A 21353-nucleotide genomic window follows, 5' to 3' on the forward strand; every position below is an offset into this window, starting at 1 on the left:
AGTTGTTAGCAGTGTTTTTGTCCAGTGATCTACTATCCACCTTTCAAATTAATTCTGCATTATGAGCTTTTAATTACAAACACTACAGTTTAACAGCTTAATATGGTTTAATATGCTTCTATAGATCAGCTGTGAGTCCCTTAATATGATTTCTTACAGAGGTGAGTTACATCATTTTTAATGAGTGCTGAAGATAATTTATTATTCCAGATAACTCACAAAGCATATATGTCTAGTCTCAAGATTACAAATGCATTTGTAATGTATTTTTAAAATCTGTTCTTTGAAAATCGGTTCATTGCATTCGTGATTTCTCAAGTGATTAATGGTGACCCCATTATGTCACTGGTGCAGCTAGAATGTGTGCTGGTATACTTGACTGCAGTTTTATTGAACTGTTGTAGAAGCACAGTCACCACCTACCCAGATGCTGGAATCATTGGCATCTGCCATGAGAAAAATGAAAAAATGAAGATCATTAATAGTATTTTATATATTCCCAAGGGAATATATAATGATGTCCCAAGGGATTCAACATACAGTATGGTAAAAAAAAAAAAAAAAAAATCTTGAACTATGTAAGTTCTGCTACTAAATGGACTTTAGAAAAAGAAGTACAAAACATATTTGCCTTCAAGATGTGGCTTACAAATGCCAAGGTTTTAACAATATTCATCGTTTTGTCTCTGATCACTCTGAAGCCTTGGTTTTTACTTGTTAGCTGTCAGTCATGTAGGCAGTTCTAAATTAAGGATGCTTCAATAGAACAGGAATTGTGCCTGATCAATATCACAGGGAAATTCAGAAGTGGTTTAAGAAGCATCTTGGCATAAACCCATGCTGTGCAAATCAATGATGACAATGGAAAGCAGCAGTCTATAAAAAGTATCCAGTACATTTTCCGCTTGTAACTGTGAGCAATGTCTCCCCTTGTTTGTATTATCTGTTTCCAGAGCATCTCCAATACTTTGCAGGATAAGTGGAATGAGCAAGACACTGAAATATGGCGTGTTTTGTGAGACCAGTTCATGTTAACATTTATGTGTCTGAATAACATGGGACCAGTTTGCATAGGACCACCTGATATCAGCACCCAAGCTGGAGCAAAGGGATACATATCATCCTCTTCTGTAACCCATGCAGTGTTACTAGGACCAGCCAATGAGGACAAAAATACAGTGGGTGATGGTTGCTTCTTGACAGTGCAGAACCATAAATGATGGGAAGTTGTCCAGTGACATCTGCTGTTGTCTTCTTTTTCTCATCAGTTCTGAATTTCTCCCTGTTTCTACAAACCCTTGTCACTATTAAAAAATCACTTTGAGGTACAGAAAACATTTATGTATATGCTTTATTGTATTTGCACCTATTTAAATCTCCATAAGAATTTGACAATTGTTTTTAAAAGCAATATAATGAATATAGATTTTAATCTGCATAATATTCACATCCATTTTAGGATGCATAATTCATAAGAATCAATGAAAACTTGAAAATATTCTTTTGAGCATTTACTTGTAAATTAATCTCTAAGTTAAACACATACAAGAGCAAATTCTGTTTTGATTAAGTCAGAAGATCTGGAACATTTCCACAGAAAAGTATCAGATTTCCTTAAGAACGATCTGTTTAATTCAGATAATTTAAAAAGTGCTGTAGCTAACATTCCACAGTAGACATTACTGATGTACTTGCTTTCTGGCAAGTGAATACCAGAACCTATCACACTACACGGAAAGTTCTATTCTACGTATTTTTAAAGTACGTTCTTATGAAGATGCAATATAAGTTCCAAAATTGACATGATTTTTCTTGACATCTCTTCATATGTACTTGCTTAGGATCGTGAAGAACATTTCAATACATATTTTGAAAACAATGCTCTTACCTTACCTGCAATTACTATCAGCCTACTAACTACACAGGTAAGACTACTTCTGAGCAAAAAACCCATAAAATATTGATATTTTTACTGGGAGTAAAAATCAATCCGGTGCCATTTGGCTTTGATGTGCTCTCCAAATTTTTTAAAGATTTCCATCAACTTTAAATAGAAGTAAGATCAAGCAGTGTTTACCAACAATCTCCAGGGATTATGTTGTCTAATGTCTGTAGAATGAAGTGATTGACCAGACCTCTGAAAGCAAAAAGCATTTCAAGGTCAGGAAGTGGTTAAAGAGCATGTAAAATCTCTGCACCAAAAGACCTCTTTTGTCCTCTGTTTGTGCAGAACCTACTCCATGAGTGTACTACATCTAACAAGACAAAAAAATGAAATCACCCACATATCTATGAGAAAATTTTGTTTGGCAAAAAGGAATAGAGCTTTCAATATCAAAACAAAATCACATGAATAAAGGGAAAAAGAATTGATTGTTCACTCCACAGATGCCCTGAAGGTAGGCAGAAGGATTTTTAATAATATCTAAAATTGTGAAATATGAAATCAGTGCATTTTTACTCAGACAATTAAAAGCATGGCCTATTTTACCTCTTCCATATGTCGTACCTTCCCTTAAATATATGTAGTAAAAATATTCTGGCTATGGAGTGAGCCGGTTCAATAATGAAAAAGTTTCTTTTTCATATTCACCTAATCCTCATTAGCACAGAACATGACTGTCTCATGATCCTAAATATACATCTGACACATTCTTGTCAGATGGCAAAGAACTATTATCCCCATTCAAGAGCTACGACCAAGATTCATAGAATCATTTAGTTTGGAAAAGACCTTTAAGATCATTGAATCCAACCATATTTGGATTCATAGGGTGCTGAAACATTTAACACATAACACTGAATCATGTGTCACTTTATACAGATTTCAAGATACTTCTTTGAATGTGGACCCGAGTGACTTGCTGGAGGTCACACAGTGAGTCTGTACCGATGCAGAAAATTGACCTTCTGTCTTCAGACACATCCTGATCATTCTCCTTTATATCCTCTGCACTCTCATTCATAGGAGCCCAGTTAGCAGTCAGATTGGCTCAGTCATGAGTGCATTTGAACACTTTCTTTGTTTTTTTTAACTCACCCTTTTTCCTTTCACAGATTTTTTTTGATCACACTCATCAGCTATTTAGAAAATTCAGGAAGAATATTTTGCCAAATGAGCCATGAACTCTCCTGAGCATTGCTGTGGTGTAAGAATTCTCTGATCCATTCTTATGACAGTCTATGAAATTACTTCCACTAAAATTTCGATCAGGCTCTACTTATTGTAAACATGATGATATTAACATTTGGGCTTTAATATGTTTGGGTTTTGTTCATGACTATGGTTATGGTACTATGGTATGAAATTTTGTGTGTTAAAATTTGAAGCACTATGCTATTTACTAGCTGGTTAACAAATCTTCCTGATAACCTGAATATTAGTTTCCTGAGTGTTCAGAGTGATGTAAATAGTACTATATAGTACACTGAACTTTGAAACAGAAGGAGCCCTTTATCAGATTTGGTCAAGAAAAAAAATTACTAGATGTTGCTTCCTTAGGCCTTTACCATTCCTCCCAATCCTTCGCTGTTTTGTCCTTATCTGTTGTGTAATTCAATCTCAGGAAATTTCACTGAGTCTTATAAATATTGGAGGCCTCAGCTGTGTTGTTGACATCTTTTGTTCTCACTCAATGTCTCTTACCATTATTTTAATCAAATATCTTTAGTGGTTTAGAGTGGAGTGTTCTTGAAACCTTAAAACATTCTTTATCCTCTGATCAATGAGGTGACGTGAAACATCTTGGGAACTGAGGAAGGTATAGTATTACAAGCATACGTGGTAGCATTGCTTATTTTGTCCAAAACTTCCCTTTCAGGAATCAATTTTCTGATGCTTATACATTTGGTATCTTCTTTTTGTTTAGAATGATAATAATTCCACTTCAAGTGCTTGCCACAGGCTGAATTTTTTATTTAGAAAACTTCAAATTCAGGGGAGTGTCTCCTTCCCTCCTGTACATTTTGGGAAGTACAGAATACTTTGGTCAGTTTGAAGTATCTTCTGAAAATATGCAAATACTTCTATTCAGTCCACATGGGAGGGCTATTCACTATTAAATAAAATTCACTATTGTAGCACAGTAAATTACATCCAAACCTTATAAATACCTATTCATGTCTCACTGGTTTTTTACACTTAAAATAATCATGCTCCTTGTTCTAAAAGGTTATTAAGGATGAAATTACCTGGCTAAGTGCAGCCATGTAAAGCTGGACAAATATTCTAGTGCATGTGAAGTGTAGGGTACTCCTGTAAAGTAGCAATTCATCCTTTTTCCTAGATAAGTATTATAGAATGACATCCTCTTAAAAGTACCATTATTCTTCTGGTTTGAGTGGGAGCCTAGTGTCCCTAACTTATAGGTTTTAGAACTTGAAGTGGTTAACACTAAATGAACTGGATCCCACTTTAATACTATATAGTCAAGAATTCAGAAAGCCCCAAATAAAGTTACATGTGAAATTTGCATTTGTTCCTAATATGTCTTTATTACAGAATGATTGTCAATTATGTGCTCACATATTGGCATTTCACAGTAGGCTAAAATCCAAATTCTTTAAAAATTCACTGTGGGTTGTACACAAATATTATTTTAGGATGGACCAAGGCAACTTCTAATGTCCCAAGGAAAAATATGGCATGCCCAAGTGAGAGAAGAATGTAATTCTGAACATAAGGAAATGGTCCACAATACCTGCCAAGACCTGTATCACCATTCAAAATTAATAATGGATGCTAAAATCTCCAGCAAGAAAACAGATAACAAGACAATAGACAAATGTGTGCGTTCAAGATTATATATAAAATTGTCAATACTGCCACATATACTGCTGATGCTTACCAGGAATAACTATAAAAATGTCACTGTTAATATAAAATTTAGTAAAAAAGGAATAAGAATTAATACAGGACAAAATTTACAGGATGGAAAGCTAAAGTTTTTTGTAATGTTTTGAGATACAAAAATGGAGAAAAGTGTTTGCCAATTTATGCAATTCTGACAGGTAGCCACTAGAGGACACAGGGAGCTTAATAATAATGCAGGACGTAGAAAAAAATAAGCAGAATGTTGTAAATACACACCTTATATATAGCCCACACTTAAAAACATACTGAATAAGTCTAAAGCCAATAGCCACATGGCACTGTACTAACAGAGAAAATTATGTTGGGAGACCGTGCTACCAAGGAAGGCATGGGAAACCACTCTCAGCAGCTGTGTTAGAGCTCTGTAAGCTAATGAGTGGATCCAGTTCAGCTAATTTAGAAGTCATGTCACCAAAATTAGGAGATGTCCTTAAAGGAGTTATTAGTGCGAGTGTGCGGGTGGAAATCATAACTGCATGAATTCTATCTACAAAGTTAAGAGAGAAAACAGAGATGGTGGTTGCACAGTCACTTTCATTTGGCTTGAAAGCACTCTTCTGCTGCAGCACGGTCCCACTGCCTTCACATCCTTAGCCTTACTCCCACACCTGGCTGGGCACTGGCACTAGAAGCCACACAGCTCTGTAAGGAACTGATCCAAGGCTCTGATGGGTCCAAAAAATAATCCTGCAATAAAACAGTGATTTGTGTCATTTTTTAATTTGTTTTTGTTTATTTGTTTTGGTTGCTTATTTTGGTTTTGGATTCTGTAGTTTGCGTGCTTGTTTGTTTGTTGGTTTGAATGTTGTGGTTTTTTGGCCATCACTTGTCCCGTGTAAAACACGTATACGTCGCAAGGATTGGAATTTCTATTCTTCCTCTCTGTACATAGGGTAAACTAAGCCCTATCTTAAAATTAGGCTCCTTCTTGCTGTCTTAATAAATGCCCCATCTTGTTATGTGCCTGGATGCACAATAGTTAATCTTCAGTAAAAGGACACTGAATCTTACTCTCAGTGCACTCTCTGTGTCTCATGACTTGAAATTTTAAAATGGTTTCAACCTTTTCAGGAGAATGAGACGGAAAACACAGTGCCTATCTCTGTAATTGGTTCTCCAGCTATTATAACATTAGATAATATAAGGGAATGGGATCAAATGTCAGTATTACATCAAATAAATAGTCATGGTGTTCACTATGACTAATGTTTGGAGAATTCTCCAGGGGGCTTAAGAGGAGTTCAGGTGGCTCTGAATAAATCCTACACAGCTCAGTTTAGACTTGAATTTTTATAGAGCTACAGGTACAAGCTAGCTGACATGTAGCAATGTAGCAGGCACTTTGAAATTGCGTAGTTGCTGATGCTCCAAGAAAATTTTTGGACAAGTTAGGCACAAATTAACTATATCCCTGTCTACGTGGCTAGGCAGCCCTAGAAAAACAGTGGTGTGAGTGCCACCAGGTTATTTTGTTTTCATATTCTGAAAGAAATAAAAATTATAGTTATTTGGTTTGCAATTATATTGCTCATACTTCTCAATTCCTGTGGGAACAGAACCTGCAGTTCCCACAGGACATTTGTAATTTGTTTGGTACTTATCCAAAGCTAATGTAATCAATGTCAGTTCTGTGAATGTCATGTGTATGTTCTGAATGGGAAGCTCCCATAATGCTATCGATAGAGCTACTTCAGTATAAAAGTCATGGGGAAGAGGTGAAGAGGCTTATATATTTTAAATACTAGTTTGGTCTAGATTGTTTTAGATAATTTCAGGTATGACATCCAAGAATCTGAGGATCCAAACTCAAAAGAACAGGACAGATCAAAGAGATAATTTTTCTAGGATGATTCTTTGTAATGAAAATTTGAAACCACGGTGTATTAGATAGATACTACCAGCTGGAAAACTATCACTCAATAACAAAACAAACAAAACACAAAAAAACCTCCAAAAACCAAACAACCAAAACCCCCCTCCCAAAACAGATTAAAAAACCCAAAACACCCCCCTCCCCCCCAAAAAAATAAAAAGGGAATATCTAGCTTTAAAATATAAAGGAGAAAAGTAAGATGAGAATATGAGTATAGTGTGCTTTTTTTAATGTCAAGCTTGCTAGATCTTTTAAGAATCACTAGCCAAGCTCCCATTCTCCATTCTTATAAAAGTATCTAGAATTCCAAGAGTACAGTAAATAAAACCCTTTCTCCTTTAGCAGAGGTAGTGACATTAACACATGATCCCAGTGAACTAATGATGTTTCAAAATAGAAGGTGACCTTTCTTTCTTTAGAGAACATTCTTAAGCCTCAATTATGCTAAATTCAAATGCAGTCTTGTATAATGCTTTGATCACAGAACTTAGGGCATTTATCCCTTATGACAATAAGGTGATTAGAATAATCTGTATATTTCATATTTCTAAAAAAATATTTCCCAGCTAGATTCACATCATCTAGTGATGGGAACAGCATATGTTTACAGTTCAATTTTTCCCAGCCTGAACTATTTTTACCTACATTAAATTTGTTTAATACTGAATTAAATAAAGAATTTCCAGAGATTTAATGTCAATATTTTTAGGTCAACCAGATGAAGCAGTTCAATACTGTGAAAAGACATGATTTTTTTCTCCCCCAAAACATAATGGAATTTGAGGCTCCAAAAATTACCTTCTAAAATATTTCTGTGTGCAAATAAAAATCAGTGTTCTTATGCATTGGCAGTGTCAAAATCTTAAACTATTGGAAAGTAACTATAAAATTAATATAACTTTACCCAAATGCAATTCCATTCCAGTGTGCCCAGAGATCATGACGTGTAGGGCAAATTTAAAAGGCCTCCCAGGGTAGCAAAAGGCATGATGGCTTTGGAGGAACAGGTTGCTAATATCAGTCATTTATGATGGCCATGGGAATTGAGGGAAGTGTACCTCTCCCCTTTTTGTTGAATGTAGAATAAAGAATATAATGATGTTCCAAATGGCTGTATGGTGCACCCCATAATCTCTTCACTCTATGAAATAAATGCCAATGGTTTATACTTTCTTGAGACTTAGAATCACAGTGTAATTGACTAGTTTAGGTTGAGAAAAACCTTTAGATCGCTGAGTCTCATCATTAACCAAGCGCTGTCAAGTCCACCACTAAACCATATCCCCAAGTGCAATATCTACATGCATTTTAAGTAACTCTGGAGTTGGTGACTCAGCCACTTTCCTGGGCAGCCTACTTAGTCCTACATAGATCTCTGCCTGTAATTCCATACTTACCCAGTACTGTGGAAGTCACAAGTTTATTATCTGGCTCTCTGTCCTATTTTAATACAGATTGCAGGTGATAACATAAAGTATTGAAGTCTAGTACAACACATCATTCTTACACACTATGTTATTTGTAAACACCATGAACTGAGAATGAGTGTATGATCTTGAGCATCGTTCTAGTCTGACTGGCAATGGCAACACCCATCTACTTGAATGGCTACATTGAAACCAATTGTGGTTCTTCAAAGTCTGCAGCAGGGCTTGGCAAAGCATTGTTTCATTTAACAGCTACTGTGTTAGTAAAAAAAAATATGCAGAATGTAAATGAAGACTTTCTTAATGGTTCTTGAGTCTGAATAAAATTTAGATTTAGTTATTTGATCAGCATGACTGTTACAACCTTCACTACCTCACCTCCAATACCCCTGGGCTGGTACCTATTCTCATGTCACATCCATCATGCTCTTATTTATAAGTAATTCCTCATCAGTCATTATCAGAGCCATGTTTCATATGTTTAGGTGGATTAGAGACACTTTTAATATTTCTGTGACACCATCTTACTTCCTTTGCTAATTCAGACACGGGTACATATCAATCATTGAGGAGCTCAGAGGAGTGGCATAAAAAGTTTTGGTAATATCCCTACATTCACTGCAGAAAGTAAAAGCAATAAAAAATAAAGTTTAAATGTCCCTAGACTCAATCTTGCAAGCATTTTGCTAGTCCTAAGCAAGCCTAGTTGGAGCTTTTCTTGTGCTTAGGCATTGTGACCATTTCTTTCCTGGATCAAGTCTTATGTTTCTAATGAAGGGTGTGTTTCTGTAGCAGCCCTGCCTCTAAGGGACTTTCTCCTATTCTCAGTCATCCATTCTCATTACTGCAAGAGGAACATTAAGATTTTCAAACCTTTCAAACCTTCCTCTGACAAATATGGTTGAGAGTGGCAACAGATGCAAAAGGTCTGGGGAAGGGATGACAGGTGGACACTCAGGCAAGGATGTGTCTGCCTGTCCCTGTGTGCTCACTTATGCCCACATGCCCTCACACAGGCATACCATTACATGAGGGCTATGCAGGCAGGTCTCCTGTTCCTAAGACCTCGCACATAAAAGTCAGACTGTTAGCACACCTCCATCTGCTGCCCTGTACCTCTGCATGATGTGATTCCCACACTCATCACGCTGGTGATGACTGTATGGAAACAGCTTGAAATACTAATAATATTTTCCTTTACCAGAAAGGAAAGTATTCTCTTTCATTACTTCTGACAGATAGGTGTGTGCACTAATAATTTTCAAATCCTCGACATAACCCCAGTAAGATAAATATCCTGTGGAAATTTATGCTAGCTAAGAGTCTGATCCATATATTAGAAAGCAGATATATTTGAGAGAAACTAAAATTAATGGCTTAAAAGCAAATAACAGAGTCGCTGGTATTCTCTTTACAAAGTGCTGTGTCATGTCACTTCTACAGACCACAGTTCTTAGTGATTCTTTTTTCAGTGCACTAGCTGAAATCCTCCAAATGGTGATATTTTTTTCTGCACATGCTTATTATTTTATACAGAAATAATAAACACAAATGCAAAAATCTAAGAACGAACATATTTAGAATGTTTAGGCATGACTCTGCAAACATGAAGAGGAAAAGAACCACTGGAATATTTCTCTGTATTTATTTATGACCTTTTCAACATCCTCTCCTCCAAAGACATGCTGATTTAGTGCATCATGAATATAAAAATATATATATTTCAAATAATTTTGTAATCGGCTTATTTGCATTGCATGCATTTCGCTGTGTTCTTTATAGCTCTAAAAGCCAAAGAGGAGTTCTTCAAGAAGAGAAAGGCCAGGTTCTTCTTTTCCTCACACAAGTTCACACGTGTCTTACTCCACCACATTTAGTGGTGTTCTTCAAGTTGGAAAAGAGTGTGAGCAAGAACAAACCCTGAATCACAAAGCTTTCTCCAGCTTTTTGGAGATGAGAGATATCTCATGAACTGAAGATATGTATTTCCTTTGCTGCCTTCATAAGAAGAGATGAATATTTTTTCATGGTTAATTGAGATGAGACTGTATTTCCTATAAAATAGATAATGTAATATACTGAATGGTTTACGTATATATAGGATGAACTGTTGGGAGGGTTATGAGAAATGTAAATAGAAAGAAGTTTAAAAAAGCTAAAAAAGCTAAAAAAAGTTATTTGAGACCACCACTGAATCTTGATTTAGAAATAAACTGTTGAAATCAGTTCTGAAATGCTGTGCTTAGGATAATAGACAGAGACTCAGAAATTCTAGGGTTTTTTTCTTTGCCATTGACATGCTGGGTCACTGCTGGCAAATCTTTTCATCTCTTATTGTTCCAAATTCCCCCAAATGGAATTAGAACACTTCCTTTTTGTCATCATATGACTTATTTGCTTGAAATTTTATGTCTTTCGGATATATGGCTTTCTTTTTAACTCTGTATATTTGTTTAGTGGTCTTTGTTGGGAGTCACTGGGAACTACTGTAATAAATAATAGTTTCACTGTTGCTGGAAAGGCTACTTGGGTCAGGTTATCCAATGGTAAAAGTCAAAATTCATGTGCTAGGACCACAATAAAGTAATTTATAAAATCAAAATGAGCTGCCTAAAATCTAGCCATCAGCAAGATGTGTCTGCTTCTACTAGGAACAATCTTCTCTATAGCATTGAGAAAGGTGTTCAGCTCTTTTGCTGAAGTGAGTTAAATCCAGACAAGGGGCAGAAAGCTTCATCCACAGATTTCCACAAAACTTATACCATCAATAGTAATTCCAGTCTAAAAAGATAAAAGTTTGGATAGCATTTCTATTTATACTAACAAGGTGTTTCTACCAAATGTATTTTACTACTGTACTGTTAGGGTAAATGACTGTAGATATTTTCATTAGCATCTGGCAGAGAAAAATAAGCAGTTTATGAAGGTACAGAAAATAAAATACTTCTTCTGAAGTATCCATTATCAGATATAGTACAGTGGAGAAAATGCCAAGATTATTTTAGGGTTCTTGGTTGGAATCTCTAGGTTTTTTAGCTCTCTGGCTGCTTAATTTTTGCTTTTTTAATGCATAAGTGCCTTTAAAGAAGTTTTTCCAGTAGAGATTATTGGTTTAAATATCCCTGAGGTATTGCTGACAGAGTATTCTGGTGGACGAGATCATCTGAATGTTTAACTAACATAGGCACAGATCTGAAAACCCAAACTCTTGCCTTTTCATAGTCTGACTTTTGACCTTATGTTTCATAGAAATTATTAATTTTTTTGACAAGTTCACCTCTAGTATGGGAGAACTGGGTCAGCTAGCTGTATAAAAGGCAATTTTTTAAGATTATCATAGGTAATTAAGTTTACAGAATTTTTCTAGACAACAGCAGTGTCATGAGAACTCCTCTGAAGTATGAACACTGACAAACTGGGAAAATCTTTTCTATATCAGCTAACCCTGTTAGAATGATTCCATAAATAGTGGCCAGATTTGGTTCAAATCAGAAAAGCTTTGACCCCATTTTTGAAGTTATCTGGAATTTTTTTCTTAATTCTTAAACAGATTTTTTTTCTCCACAGCCAGAAAAACACATGATCCCAGAAAGATCCTCACACAAACAGTTACTTTCCAGCCTTTCTCCTGTTATCCTCCATTTTTGTGAAGGAAATGGAAAGCTGCAGCTCAGCTCTGCCATCTCTGAGACAGAAATTGCAAACACTTTTTTTCCTTCTACTTATCTAATCTAAGGTGAAGATAAAGCAAGTACTCAAGATGTAACTAAGAGACATAGAAACTGTAATCTTGTTGAAATTTCACTGTTAAAACCTGCTTATTGCTACAATCTCAGGTCTAATACTTGTAGAGCTAATGGAGTCCTATAAGCTTACTTAGGTGCTTTTTACCACACTTACTTGAGTGTGCCAAGTGGTACATTAGCACAAATATTTCCCGAATCAAAGGTGTGTTAATATTATGTTTCTTAGCTCTGTACCTTCAGCTTCTTTACTGTAATTCATGGCATGACTGGGTTTTTAAATTTTTTTTTTAATTCTTGTGCTTAAGAAAAGGAGACATCTCTAATTTTTTCACCTAAAAAGTTCTATTTTTTCTTTTGACATTTCAATGCACTTAAGCATGCTGTTCCATAGAATAAATAATAAATAAATAAATGCATTTAACCTACAGACTTTTACTTCGTGCAAAATGAAAGAAAACATCTGTGAACTCTGTGTGAAGTAGAGCTTCCAAATGTGAGAAAAGTCATCAGCCAGCAACTAAATCAACAGGACAGTTTATTGAGCTGTGGTGGAAGGTCAGCCCCGCTAGGCACTCAATAGTCATCTACGAAGACCAAACTTGCAGACAAATTGTAAATACACATAACAAAAAAAAATTCCCTGCACTCCCTGATGAATATCAACTGTATTTCTGAGAGTGCAAATTATTTCTGTAAGATCACACACAGAGACCCAGGCCATGGGTACATTACGCAAGAGACTGTGCAGCTCTTGCTTGTCAGAGCACAGCAAGCAACGTGGCAGCAAGAGCAAGCAGGTTTGAACAGAGACTGAAGAAGCAAAAGAGATTCAGACCATCCCTATGAAGATTTTGTTCCTCAACCTACACCTTAATAGTAGGGAAAGGAATTATAACCGAAATCTAATGATTTTGAATTTATACTTAATCTACTTGGCCACGATTGCAGGCCAATACTGTACATGGGAGGGTGTGTTCCTAAAAGCAGCGAAATTTGCCTATGACACAGAAATGAGGTACTGGGCTGCTTCATGGCATTAATGAAAAAGATTTTATGTGGTTTCTAATGAGTTTTAACCTGTTCAGATAACATCACATAACAGTTTGACATATCTTGTAATTGTCTTCAGTAATTATAAACCAGCCTTAAGGGCAGCTGACTAACAGCATCTCCCAACGATTTTCTTGCATCAGCAGCTACAGAAACACATGGAAACTCCAGGATGAGAAGGTCAGCTCCACTGAAATAGATGAGGCCACCTTCATCCCAGGCTTCATGCTTAGCAGAGAAGCATCTATAAGTTTTTGCTCTAGCTTCAAGTCATTTTCCCAAACAGGAGAGTTTTTCTTCCATGCTCAGTAATGTAGAGTTTTAGGATTCCTTCATGATTTCTATTCACATGGATGACTTGCCACAGTGCTGTTGATCCTTTGCCATTAAAAGCACCCTAAATAATTTAAGCTTTGCTAGAAATCACTTTGAAATGTATTTGCACTATACCTGTCCTATGCGCTAACACAAAATTGAATCTCTGCTACATTTTGTTGAACCTGAGTATATGACTTACCTATCCAGTGGTGCAGGGAGGCCCTTGGGTCCTGACATTTTTAAATGACTGATGGAGAAATCTGCTAACAGTGAACAACACTTTTCTCCCACAAATTGCTTAGCCATTAAAACTGAAAGTTTCATTTACCTGTGGATATCTACTGAAAAATTTTAAATCCTCAAGGTCCCTGAAATATGGAATAATAAGCTGAATTTCTCCCAGAAGTTCTGATAACCCCCCAGGTGTTTAACACATTGGAATCATGTAAGCATGGATGTTTTTCTCTGTATCCTTCTGCTACAGTCTGGGACTCTACTCACCATCAGATCAGAGGTCAATAACAAATTTCCTCATGTTTAGGAGTTGAGGATAAAAATTTATGCTTAACTAAGAACATAAAAGGTAAGGACATAAATAGTCTAGTGGGGAATCTCAGCCCTAATTTAATTGGGGGAAAGTTCTGCTTTTGATTTCAGTAGTGTTACATATCATAAATGGATTCAAAAGTCAAAACCCAGAAAATGTGCCATTTCATGGAGACAAATCCTGAGAAGTAAAACTAAAAACAAAACTGTGAAAATATCTAACATCAACTTTTCCTCCCTAAACTGCTTTTCTAAATTCCTCCACAAATTTATTTCTAATTGATTCAGAAGATGGAAATAAATATTGGATTGATATTTGAATGTCAAATAGGGGGCTCATGGCTTTACAAGCTGATGCTATTCATATTCTTCCTATTTTTACTGCATTTTCTATCTTTTTTTAAAAGGTGCTGTGGGAGCCTCTTCATATCTATACATATAGTAGCTTGATAAGGCTTAATTTAAATTCAAATATTTTCAGTTAAAAAGAACTAGGATATGTAATTTATTTATAAAAATAAAATAGCCAAACCAGCTAAATATATCCACTGACAAACATGTTATGAGACATGTTGCTACACAATGGTTCAGCAAATCACTTAATATTTGATAGCGATAATAGTTGCAAGTAAAGGAAAAGTTATGTTCTTTTGAACAGATCAAGCAATAACCAGGCTTACAGGATTGGCTGAATACCCTCAGGTTAACAAATTAAATGATAATCCAATCTTTAAACAGGTAGAATCTATAGCTAAAGTTAATATCAGGGGGGAAAAGCAAGCATAGGCGGTATGGAAAACCAAAGCTAAGGGTCTGAAAAATCCTTCTTGCTTTCATTTGTTTAACTGTGTCTTATGAGGTGCATCCATCCCCATAACCGAAACTCAGACTGTTGCTTGTCTCTAAGCTTGAGCTGAATTCACCAGGAATGTCTTGTCCGTTAGCCTGGCTTAACCCAGCCAGCTAACCAGTTAACTAGTTAACTCTCATGGACCACGTGGGACTCCATACAAGGACATTTTTGGGTGCATCTAGACAGTCATCCAGCATGGGAAGGACTTTTGGGTATTTGCCTTTGGATATGGTGGAGACAGCACCAGGGAGTGGAGCTCTGCAAAAATAGGACAGAGAAAAGCAGTGAGGTCATGGGTTTGGGGTTTTTTGCACCAAAGAGGCAACTTTCTCCTTTCTCTTCTTTGCCTCCCCTCTTACCATGACAGAATGGCATCTGAAAAGAAAGGAAGAAATAATCTCAGACTGAACTTGGAGGTAGGGATATGTAAGCAGGTGCAACAGAATTCAAATAGGGGAAGGGATGGGTAAAAACAATAAACATTCTCATTTTCAGCTGAAGAAGTTTGAGCACCTTGAACGGCTAATTTTGTATTTTGTCTTTATGAGAGAAAGGAGGAGAAGAGCAGCACCAGTTCTTTATGCATTTGAGTACACAGAGGTGGTGCACACTTCTGGAATAAGGCACAGCAGGAGGTGGAAGCAAGTAAGTAGGTGTAGCAGCCTTCCCTTGTCTCCTGTTTGTGCATCCTGAATATTGTATCCTTTTGTTTCAGAGCATTGTCGTTCCAAAGGTGGAGGGGAAATTTGGCCTCTTGCACACTCCTGGAAACTTAATGGGTGGTGGGCAGGGCCCAGATGCAGCTGGAGGATTGGTAGGTTAGAAGACAACCCTTGGGCAAGTGGGTGTAAATGCTCAAACCACTGAATTATCATTATCTACAGCTGGATTTTGGAAGGGAGGAAAAATCTCTGTTTCATCTTTGACAGAAGGACAGAGGTAACAACGTTTAGGAAAGGATTCAGAAGCATTGTCTCCCAAAAGGAAGAAAATACATTCCAATAGTGTTAAATAAGGTAAAAAATAGCTACTCAGCCTCCCAACTTTGGCCATTTCACTTTCCTGCATGGTGTTTTCAAGACTTAACTGTGAGGGGTTCTAGTTTTGAGGTACAGGAACAAATTTTAACTTTGTTACGGTTTTTTATCTGTAGAATGAGTCTGAGGAAAAGCTATTCACTTAAGAAAGTATAGTGTAGGCTTGTGTAGTTTCTGAAGCAGGAGCTGTTCCTATGAAGATAAGGTGGCAGTAATGCTCAATAATTTGAAGAATCTCCTACCAAACTCTCTGCCTCTGCTCATGTTTTAAAGGTAGCCTCCATTTTAGGAAATCTGTACTCACTTGGGACCAGGAAAAGAAGTTGAACCTCACTTTGGCCCTGCAAGACAACACAGATAATGCTGGGTCTGGGAGGTAATGGGAGTATTATACCTCTGTCTCCCTTGTTCTGCTGATGCAGCTGATCAGGAAGTGGCTAGGTGGCAAGGGAGGTTAATTTTGCTGTCTCCAAGCATATGAAAACCATGAGTGAGGCCTGAAAATATCATTTTTCTGACTTGATGCTCACAAGATTTAAAAAAAAAACCCGACAACCAACCAACCAACCAAAAATCTCATCCCCAAAAGCCCCCTTAAATTCTCACCTAATCATATAATTTTGGAGAAAAAACTTAAAAAATAGAAAATACACGAAGTTGGCAATAAGGCATGGGAACCTCCAACATGGAGAGGATGGACCAACAGGCTGCCAGCCAAACTAAAATGTCAAGAAAAGGGGACAACTTGTCACTGCCACAGTACATTGCTGTCTCAGAAAAAGAGAGACGTGGAAAGATATGCTTGTCACTCTTAGAGGAAATTCTGCAAAATCAGAAAAAAATCTGTTTTTATAACAGCTTGGTCTTACAAGCCAGCTCCCTGGTGCTCACCCCTGTCCTCAGCCATGAGCTCATGCCCCATGGCTACAGCAGCAGCAAACAGGTCAGATATTGTCTTCCTGCTGGAGTTACTGAGGCATTGGCAGCTGTCCCATGGTCTGCTGCACATGCCTGTCCTCAGAGAAGACTCAGCAGAGAACAGGATGTGCAATCTGGGACCAGCACACTTCCTGATCCCCTTCGGAGGCTGTCCCATACACTTCAGCTGCAGCAGGGAGCAGAGAACCACATCTGCATCTGTAACCCAGAGCAGAGCAGATGAAAATCTATGCCTTATTCTCTGCTACCTTAAGTATAGAGTAATTACTTCCAGCAGAACAACAGAACAGATTGCATTTAAAATCAGAGAATTCAGTTTGTGGTAGAATTTGCACACTCTTTTTGTGATGTATTCTTCCCCATATTTCTTAGCCTTGTAATATGTTTCTAAAAATGCAGACTGTTTTCCCTGTCCATCTCCTTACTCTTCTCTCAAAAATACAGGTGAAAATGAAGGGTGTTTTATGCAGTGTTTTAAGTCTATCAAAGAAATTCTGGGACTTCTCAAGAACAACAGAAACTTCATGCACACTTTAAACCCAACTTTCAGCAACAGTCAGAACTACTTTCTGTTTATCTGATTTGCATAGCACTATTCAGGCTCTTGGGAATCAGTAGCATTAAATGCCATAGTTCAATGTGAGTAATGTGCTATACCTTCCTCTCTCTAATGAACCTGTATTTTAGAACTGTCCTTGTGAACAAATCAACTGAGCCATAAATGCCCAACTTTGGCCTTATATCTGTACCTTCCCTATGAGCTTTTCTCACTCATCTCTGTCCATCGGATTCTCCTCTGCCCACCAAATTTTCGAGTGTGGACTTGGTCTAAGGGACCCAGGCAGGAGCCGAATGTGACAATGCTTTGTCAGATATATAGCTCATGCCAACCCTTTCCCAGCACATCCTTGGGAGCAATGGGTGCATCTCGGTCACAGACACTGAGAATAATTTCAGTAGTTGGTTATACAACAACATTTGGGGCTACCATGGTGACCACGACACAGCATATGGCAAAGAGCCAGACCTAGACTGCAACAGTCTGTATCTTATCTGACAACATTTATCACTCTAAGCATTTGAAATCTGTAAGTTTACTTGTTAGTTCTCTGGTGTTTTATTCTAGACAATTACACAGTGGACAAAAGTACCCTGTTTTAGGAGTGAGGGCACTTATCTCTTAACCAGTAATCTCTGTAATACACTTTCAAGCACACAGCTGCTGGTATCCCACAGCTGTGGGAAAACCTGAGCTGTTAGTTGCAGTTTGTGGAAAAATTACTCATCTGATCAGTTATGCTTATTCATTTGACAACTGGCTGCCAGGGGAGATGAGCATCTTTACATGATATCAGGGCAGTTAAAGCACTGGCTCTACGAAATATGACTTCTGTTGTAAAGGAGCAGGTACTTTAGGGATGCAGCTTTTCACTGTTGTCTGGCTGAAACATACAGAATGTTCTGAGCTCACTCCTGAGGAGAAGCTACCTGAATGAATCTTTAGTTCACACCACCAGGGCTTGGCATAGTTCTGTCAATTAAGCCAAGTAATTATCATCTAAGTTACTCCAGTTAGCTGTCACTTACTTCTATTGGGTTTTGGAAAATGGCTATTGAAATTAGTTTTGTGAAGCCACTTAATTGCACCTCTATACTTACGCAGCAGAAGCAGATGCTGTATACCGAGTACCTTTTTGTCCTATTGAAGGACTATTTTGTAGCTAAACTTCATTCTTTTTGAGAGTAAATAATGTTGTCAATGACTAAATCACAAGTAAGCTTTAAGCAGTATTATTTCTCTCCTTTTCCAGTGATCTGAAGGACATTGATTAAAGGACAGTGTTGCTTTAGAATCACAATGAAAATTCTGGCACTATGTCAGGACAGAAAATGATAATGTTTTGAGAGGATATTACAAAGATGCACTGACATGAAGTCATCTACAGTTTTACAGCTGAAGCAAAACACAAAAGATTGGAAAAACAAAACCAAAAAAAGCTGGAAGAGGGAAACTTCAAAATATTTTTTTTTTGACAAATTTGTTTTACATTTTTCACTTTGGAGAAGTGATTGCTTCTACTTAGAAAAGGAAGAAGTGTTTCAAAAGTAAAAATGTCAGTCAAGAGCACAAGTTAGAAGCTGAAGACAGATGTAGTACAAACTTGAAACACAAAATGGATTAAAAGACTGATTAATTTTTTTTTTTTCATTTTGATTATTCATCAGCATTTGAGATAGAAATGTATTTATAATCACAGAATGAGAAGCATGGAATTGAGCTCTCTGCCTGGGTGCTGCTGTATCTTAAAACACTTCTCAGAAATTGTAGAAATGTATCAGAATGGTGTCATAAGATAAAATAGTAGGGCTGGTACAGGGAAGACCAGTGATCATAAGGCAGTAATAGAACAGCAGGTAATCAAAAGATTCATAAGAGACACCGGCTGAGAGGAAAGCAGAAATTTTCAGTCACTACACTGGCTCCTCTTTCAGCACAGCAGTTGCAAAAATGGCAGGGAAAAAGCCAAGGCACTTCCATAGCCTGGTGGCTGTGTCTGGGATAAGTGTTTGAGATTCTTCCTGCAACATTAGAGCAGCATGAAGTACAGAACTTGAAAGCATGTCTGCTGAGGATATTTTCAGCTGAAATAAGGTTATTGTTTAAGCAAACAGGAGTTAGTCAGCAGGAGGCTGAGGAGTGCCAATTTTAATCAGAAATATTAATTTCAAATACAATTTGGAGCTCTTGCATGGTGAGAAGTGATTCTCACTAGGTGAACTCTCCAGGTCATCCATAAATGCATCTTATGCAGCACTGATTTCTAATCAGACCTAACACCTTTCTGAAAACTTGAGTTTGACATCTGGCAACATTTATGGATAGACTACATTTTTAAAAAGCAACTGATTTAAGACAGATTATATATTTGACAATGAAAATAATATTTATAAAAAAGTATTTCTATGTTTCTTCTACTGATTTCAAGTTCTAGACAGTCATGTTTAATGTGTGAGTTCTTTTAGAGGCATATTCTCTTCTTTTGAATCCATTTTTAAGTACCAAATATGAAAGTGAAACAGAAGCCTCAAAACTGTAATGTTCATAGAAATTGAACTTTTCTGAAAATAAACAACTTTCACAGTGGAAAGTTTCTCCAAACTCTACTTCACTTCTAAGCAGACACCAAAGAATCTAATTTTCATACAAAATTACATAGGAAATTTGGCTCCATAATTTCTGATACAGATAAAATATTAAGCCCTAGTACAAAACCATCCGACACTAACTGTGAAAAAATCCAACGCAACTGTTTTCTTTGTTCCTCCCTTTCTCTGAGCAGAGTTCATGCAACATCAAAATCGGAAAATTAGTGCAGACTAGATGTGGGTAGCCTCTTTACTACTCAGGAGTGATGGACTAATAGTATCTAAAGAAGTAGCTGGACATAAAGACAGCATAAAAAGTACTCTATAGAACACTTACAATGAGAAATTGAACTTCCTTGAGTAATAATTACTCTACACATGTAAGCGTCATCAGCGAACTTAGTGAGGGCTCTTTCAAACCTATCATCTAGATGATTTATGAAGATGTTGGACAGGGTGGGGGCAAGTTTTGATCCCTGTGGGACCCTGTGTGTGACAGGGAGCCAGCCTAAGTAAAAGCATCAATCAGCATGCTCTGATTTCAGTCTGTGAGTCAGCTTCCAATCCATCCCACTGACCATTTTTCCAGTCAGTAGCTTGCCACCTTGTGCCGGAGTAGGCAGTGGCAAACAGTGTCAAATGCCTTGTTGAAGTCCAGGGGCTTGAACTGCTTTGGCTGCCTCTTCTCAGCCTGTGTACTCTGCTGCATCTCTGAAAAGCACAGAAGAGATTTAGAGGACACTGAAAAGTTATCAGAACAAGTTAAGGAATATAATTTTTCCCCCATTTTGGCAATTTCTTACATTACACACATTTGGGAATAACTTGTAGAATTTAGAACAAAATCAAGGTTTTTGATACTGAATCTTGTGCACCTAGAGAAGATGTAGAAAGTCTGAAATGAAATTAGAATTCTGGGTGTAAAGTCCTTTTATAGTTTTACGTTTTTATTAACTTATACTTTAGTGTAAATCTAGTTCTTAAGCCCTCCAAAAGTTTGGCATAAGTTGGTCCTAAGTATCAACTATTATGATTATATTCTCAAAGTCTACTAACTCTCATTTTGCCTATATAAATAAAAATCACAATTATATTATATTGTTTGGATCGGATTCCCTACAGTTTAAAATTCCTAAGCTATGAGAAATATATTCAGAATGCATGTCAGGGAATGTTCAGGTTCTTTCCTTGTAAATTATTTTTCCGTAGGTTTTCTGATAAACTAAACTATAGATGATTTAATGATACCGTTCTGCCTAGCAGTAGACTCTTCAAATATCTTTGGTTATTGTTCGTTCACTATAAACATTGCTTTTCAGGGAAACAACAATCCAAAGGTACACAATGGCACTTAAACAAGGTAAGCCAAAAGTGAAGATCCAATAATAAATTTGGGAGTTGGCGAAAATTTTGTCTGTATGAATCTAACTGATGAGACTTTATTTAAGGATATGAAGATATAGAAACAGAAATGCATGAAGAAACTACCTGTCATGTAAAGCAAGTGTATTTGTCACAATCCTTTTTGTTGTATTTCTTTGTAT

The 21353-nt window shown here is 36.9% G+C and overlaps 1 long non-coding RNA gene across 2 annotated transcripts in view; it reads right to left on the minus strand.

Annotated features, from left to right (window-relative positions):
* Positions 1–7429: 7429 nt before the first annotated feature.
* Positions 7430–21353, minus strand: part of LOC116443404 — a 30188-nt gene continuing 16264 nt past the window's right edge. For both annotated transcript variants that reach the window (XR_004239866.1, XR_004239865.1), the window contains one exon: positions 7430–20520. This is a non-coding gene — a long non-coding RNA (uncharacterized LOC116443404). The remainder of the gene's footprint in view (positions 20521–21353) is intronic.

This window comes from Corvus moneduloides, chromosome 4 (genome assembly GCF_009650955.1).
Source record: "Corvus moneduloides isolate bCorMon1 chromosome 4, bCorMon1.pri, whole genome shotgun sequence".
Classification (NCBI taxonomy): domain Eukaryota; kingdom Metazoa; phylum Chordata; class Aves; order Passeriformes; family Corvidae; genus Corvus; species Corvus moneduloides.